This window comes from Lactuca virosa, chromosome 4 (assembly GCF_052849685.1).
Source record: "Lactuca virosa cultivar CGN04683 chromosome 4, Lactuca_virosa_CGN04683_v6, whole genome shotgun sequence".
NCBI lineage: Eukaryota > Viridiplantae > Streptophyta > Magnoliopsida > Asterales > Asteraceae > Lactuca > Lactuca virosa.
In genome coordinates, this window is record NC_136429.1 from 459,239,485 (window position 1) to 459,246,055 (window position 6,571).

General features: G+C 30.8%; 1 long non-coding RNA gene across 1 annotated transcript; it reads right to left on the reverse strand.

Annotated features, from left to right (window-relative positions):
* Positions 1-3,650: 3,650 nt before the first annotated feature.
* LOC145169276 (uncharacterized) lies at positions 3,651-4,746 on the reverse strand. The gene is made up of 2 exons (XR_013742404.1): positions 3,962-4,746; positions 3,651-3,874 (listed from the first exon to the last, which is right to left on the reverse strand). It is a non-coding gene; the product is annotated as an uncharacterized LOC145169276 (long non-coding RNA).
* Between the last annotated feature and the right edge of the window lie 1,825 nt (positions 4,747-6,571).

The window sequence follows — 6,571 nt, forward strand, 5'->3', positions numbered from 1 at the left end:
GAGAGTTGCATGTTCATTGAGTGGTTCATTGGATTTAATCTTTTTCTTTTTCAATTAAAATTTCAAACCAAATATAGAAATCCATTAAACTTTGTAAGGTTTAATGGAGTGTGGATTTTAAAGAGTATAATTGAATAAAAAGTGAAATACTGATGTGGTAGTGATGTGTTAATCCATTGAACTTCTTCGAGTTCAATGGGTTGTGGATAAAATCTTATTTTTAATATTTTCAACTTCTTAATCCATATAAAATCTTAATATTTTCAATTGTGGATAAACTCTAAATATTTTTTAATATTTAAAGTTCAATTAATCCATTGAACTTCTTAGCTTTTAATATTTTCAACTTCTTGTTGAAAACAGTAACTTATTTTTTGAATTTATATGGATAAAATCTTTGGTGATGACTTGACTACCTCATCAAATCCTTTTCACTCCAACCAATAATTGTATAATTTAAAAGGCACCAACCCATAATCCACTTGTGTATTTTTCAATAAAATTGGGCGTTGATCCGACCTTTTCAACTCAATATCTAGTTATCCACCAAGTAAATAGAAGGAAATAATTCAATCACATCTTTTGAAACCAAGAAAAGATCCAACTTCGCCATTTTCAAGACACACACGTTACATCTCATGAGAACATCACTTCCTAATGGAATATCAACTAATCTCACATCCGTAATGAAATTATTAAAATCTTTAGAAGATTACTTGCAAAGTCAGGTACCAAACCTCCCACATACTTACATTAAAATAACTAAAATAATATATGCACCTTCCCCACGATTCATGAAAGACACTACGAAATTCCATAAATCAGGTTTCTCATTCCGGTTTTGCGAAGTGTACACATTTACCATGAACCATTTGAATTAGACATGACCCACTCTACTTATGGTATAACGACATTTTCCATACAAGTAATACCACATTTATGGATAACACATTCGTTTTAATAATTTTTGCATGTCTCTTTTACACTCATTCATTTCATATCCCAAGACTTTACCCACTTTAATATACCTTGTCATACTTTCAATCATAGAGCCACCATTAATACTATCAATGCTAATGTTCATAGACTCAGAATTTCTTTTAGATCTAACTGATGTTGAAGACAATTTAGCCGAGCTATATTCAACCACAGAGGCAAATATTTGACAACCAAACCCCGGTGGTTTGGATGGTGAACTCGAAACAACCATTTGAAAACCGATACCAACCTTGGAAAAAAATCGAGACCATAAGTAGGCTTAGTGGAATCTTGTAAGCCAATATCATGATGACGCACTGTAGCAACTAGCAACAGATAGACCATGCTTTGTATCAACTTGTGAAACAACCTTGTGATGAGGCACTATAGAAGCTTCTGGAACATAATCAGAGGCTAGCTCGGCAACAATAGTGTTTAGTGGTTTTTTTTCGACCACTAAATGAATTGAAATGATTATTTTTGTCCATGTACGATCTACATCATATTTTTAGCTTAAAAGGATTTTTTACATTAATGTATGCGATGGATTTCGGTTGGGTTTGAGATGTTTTGCGTGAGTTTCTCATCCCCTATTCAATAGGTTAATGGGAGTTGGATTTTATTTTACAAAGTCCATAAATATTAAAGGAAGCGATGGTTTATTAACTTGCTCTTATAAGTATCACCCAAGAACCTTATTGGTTGTAGATCAATTAATTTGAGGGATTTTATCTTGTGTACGCAAGACATGCATAAGTTTTTTACGTCCCTCCGCATACTCGAGGGGTTCTGGTGGGAGTTAATTTTCTTTTTAGGAAAAATCAAAATATAGCATCTTGTGATTTTGCACCTGAATTAATGTTTTTTTATTTTCATTAGTAATTATAAGTGCAATCTATGTGATAAGAGATGTTCCATTCCGTCTATTCAATGGATACCGATGGAAGTTGGTCTTCAAATCATGAAGTACAAACGACATTCACATGGACTTGACGGATACATTAGAAAGTCTAAAGTCTCTTGGTAATGGAAAAGCGGCAAAATGAGATGAAATACATTCAAAAGTAAGTAGACAACAAAGCAGAGTTTTGATGAATGTGCATGTGATCGATATTAATATGGCAAAGGCTATGTATGCCATTCGAAAAAAAAAATGGCAAGGGCTATGATCAACCAATCATGAAGTTTATACTCAAGAGCAATTTTAAGTCGAGAGCCACCGTCAATTGGGTCTCAAGTTGGATTAAAAATAAAAATGACGAAGGCCCAAATCACTTTTTATTTTCTTATTATTTTATTAACGATGTTTAAAACCAATATGAGTCCATTTCAGAGCCCAAACCCGTTAAACAATTGATACGCAAGCATGAATATATATATATATATATATATATATATATATATATATAAAGTAACCATTTACCCGCACCAAGCGACAGGTACGATTAGTTTGTTTCGGCAATTAGTTTCAATGTGACGATCATTTTCCTTTAGGTGCGAGGTAGTTCCTTGCAGCGTTTTGACGGTTTAATGTAACCGGTGACCTTTTTGACAATTTTAATCACTTGTTATCATACATTTGACAGACTAATAGGGGCATTATTTTGAAATTTTTGATTGTTTAAGTTATTGTTCAGAAACATATTAAATTCTAAAGAACATGTAGTAAGCATGCTTTGTAAATTTTCAGTTTTGCAATTTTTGATTGTGTGATTTTGAAAAATAATCTTTTGTTTGTCAGATTTATGTTTTAATGTATTTGTTATATGTATTTTAGAATATAACTATTGATGATATTTAATTTATTTATCTATAAATGGTATATTTAAATATTCTAAAATATATAATGTTCTATTTCTCTATGTAGAATAATTGCATATTATAAAATGCTAACATTTTAGCCAATAAAAAAAAAACAAAAATATACATGTCACTTGCATCAAAATCTTTTTCCATAGAATTATAAACTTCATTAAATATATGTAAAGTAATCATTGGAATAATTTGGTTTCCAAAATTCTAAGAAATACCTGAAAAAAAACCTAATAAATAAATAAAACGTTAATACAATATCTTTAACTAGAAATAATACACGATCTATTATTCTAACTAAATAGAAAATATAAACAAATCTCATTTGTTTTTGTTTCATATTAAGAGTACGAAATGTGGATATAATCTAATGAAATAACATTACAATAGAAGTTTGTCACCTTTTAGTAAATTAAATGATACAAAAGCAAAAGATGTTTAATACTAACATGCTTACTAAAAATAAAACATTCATGATCTAAATGAAGAATGAAAAGGTATATTGAAAAACATTAAATTACCAAAAGCATGTAATTTAGGCAGCAGCTCATTTCTTGTATCATGATTCTTTTTAAGGCAATAAAAATTGACAATCTATGTAGTTACAATAGCGTTTTGCTTCCTGTTTTTTACAAAATATGACCATATACTTTGAGAAACTAACCTATTATAGCAGTTAAATTGCTTTGTATTTGGATGTTATTTTTATACATATACATAAGAACAAACATCATATCCAAAGACCATTAGCGTTATAAACGATCTAAGAAGAATGGTGAGAATTGCACCCTCATTTATTCATATCATGGCTTCTCTTTACCTTTTTTCAAGAAATAAATCTATCACTCAAACAACAAAAGTCAATATAAGAAGGATGGAGACAATTGCACAATCCTTCCTGAAATTGCTGCAAAATAATAGCATACTTTACATTTGATCCTGAAATTGTTGCAACTAATAGCATACTTTAACTTTGATACAATCAAGCAAATAAATAACTTTTACATTAACACATTCTTTGTTCTTTCTGTTCTTTACGCATCCAAATTATAGTTGAAGAAAAATTGACATTAATGAGCGGGCCCTGGAAAAAAACCCCAACGATTACGATTAGAAATTATAAATTAAGAATTTTTATATAAAGCAAAAAATATGTGATAATCTAGCTTACCTCTTCCATGGAGATCTCCCCCATCAACTTCCTATGAGTTTAATATGGAAAAAACGAGTAGAATGAGAAATATAGATCGTAGTCTGTTCTTAAGAAATCAATGGTTTAACTAGCAAGAATAAAATTGAAGTTCCTAAATAGGATATCAGTTTCCATTTGTGAGTCGTCTCCTTGAAGACCTCAGATTTAATCAGCCGAAAAAAGTCGTTTCCATCATATCTCAGCGTGGGGTTTTCCATCAAGTGCCTAATATGCTTCTTCTTTCATCCAAAGAGTTCCGGACACAAAATGAGAAAATAAGAAAAAACAAAATTGCATTCATTTCCATAGCCATTACCATCAAGATTCGTGGCTTCAAAACAAAAAAATATAATACATACATCCATTAAACACACATGCAGCAGGAGGCAAATATAGAATTTTTCGATATCATATACATCAAAGTTTACATTTGGGCTAATCATCGAATAGTTAAACCAGAGAGATAAAGAGAGATAGAAGGAGAAGGGAGGGTAGAGAAATAAGTGATAACTGAAACGCTGAAACTGGTATATTTACCAAAATCATTTCTTGACACACCCATATAGAAGCAAAGTCATGAGTATCAATATTGTTTTTCGACCAGTCTGTTGCAGAGAAAGTTCTCTGTTGTTGTGTGAGGGAGAATGAAATAGTTTGTGGTGGCTTCTGATTGTTGAAACCCTAACAAATGAAACGGCAGTGAGCAACCATAGATTCAAAACATAAATTAGACAGCAAATGGGCAAAATACCGCGATAGTTTGTTTGGAGATGAATGGTTTGTACCATTTATCCTATTCACTCCATATATAAGGTAGGCAACCAGAATCACAGTATTTTACGTGAGATCTTGTGATTCTTAGGGTTCAACTAGGGATGAGCATACGACCCGTGGGACCGGACCGGACTGGAAAAAAACCGGGACCGGACCCGGACCGAACCGGATTATCATATTAATGGGCCGGTTTTCGGGTTTGGGTTTTATCAATAATAGGGTTTCGGGTTTGGACCGGACCGTACCCGAATTAAAGGATTTAACGCAGACCGGACCGGAAAACCAAAAGTTATTTTCTTTTTTTTTATCGACAAAAAGTAAACAAAAATTACCAAAATAAAAAAAAATGTTGTCCGATTGAATTGATTCGGTCTCTCATGTGAATCACATTATATTGTCAATTTTTTTTGGTTTCGGCTTCTTCTCTTGATTGCATTATGGTTTGATTTTTTTTCTTAAAAAACCAAAAGTTATTTCCTAGTACAAATTTTTTTAATAAAAATAGTGCAGTTCTAAAAAAAATAATGCAGTATTTTTTAATAAAAATAATGTTGTTAAGTGCAATTTTTTTTATAAAAATAGTGTAGTTTTGTTTTATAAAAATATGGCAATTTTTTTTTTTTATAAAAATAGTGATGTTAAGTGCAGATTTTTTTACATAAAAATAGTGCAGTTTTTTTATAAAAATAGTGTAGTTTTTTAATAACGTTTGTATTTGTTTGCATACACCTCATTTGCACGTGTTCTAATTAGAGTCCCGCAGTGTACCGTTATATTCATCTTCTTTTATGTATTTTTTCAGTCGAATTGTACAAACAACAAAGATACGAATGATGGATGTTACGTAATAAGTTTATAATTTGAAATAGTATGCTAGAGAGTAACATGACAAACAAAACCTGAAACCGTAAACAACAAGCATACGAAACCCAGTTTGGTATCAAGAACAAGATTAGACCGAAACCGTAAACAACACTACAAAAGTCTAATTCGGTCCAAAACCCGAAATCCGGTTTAGTACCCGGACCCGCTACACCTAAAAACGGTCCGGTTTTCGGGTAAGGTAATTCACGATTTTTGGTCTTCGGGTTTTCGGTCTTCGGGCCGGTTCGGTCCGGGTTTGGCCCGTTGCTCATCCCTAGGTTCAACATTTACTCGATGAAGGATTAAAGTGTTACTCGATCAAGGATTAAAGTGTTGGGTCAAAGGCGCGATTTGAAGGTTTGTAACAATATTCGGGTTCCTAACAATATCTTCAATGGGACCGAGTCAAAGGGGAGTTTTCAAAATTCATTCTTATCGACCGATTGAATATTTGATATGAAATTTATTAATTCTATTTCCTTAATTTAAGGTAATTAAGTTTTAATGTCCAAAGATTATTTGATTTATGCATAAGACATTTGTAATTCATGCTTCAAATTTTGTACTATTTAAATTTAAGACTTTCTTGTCTTAAAAGAAGTTAATATATATATATATATATATATATATATATATATATATATATATATATATATATATATATATATATATGGGTAGTTCATGTGAAACTACTATATTTTGTGAGACGAGAAGACGCAATCATAGTCACTCATTTTGTAGATAAAAAAACATTTTTAAAATGCAAAATAATTGAAAATTTTTGATTTTTTTCATAAATATTATTTTTGTCATTTTTTTTATCCAAAAAAAATAAAAAATAAATAAATAAAATTACCGATATTTTGAAATATCTGTGAAATATTCTAGTAAAATAATAGAATATTTTACATATCTGACAAATATAGTAGAGTAATAGAATATTCTAACATT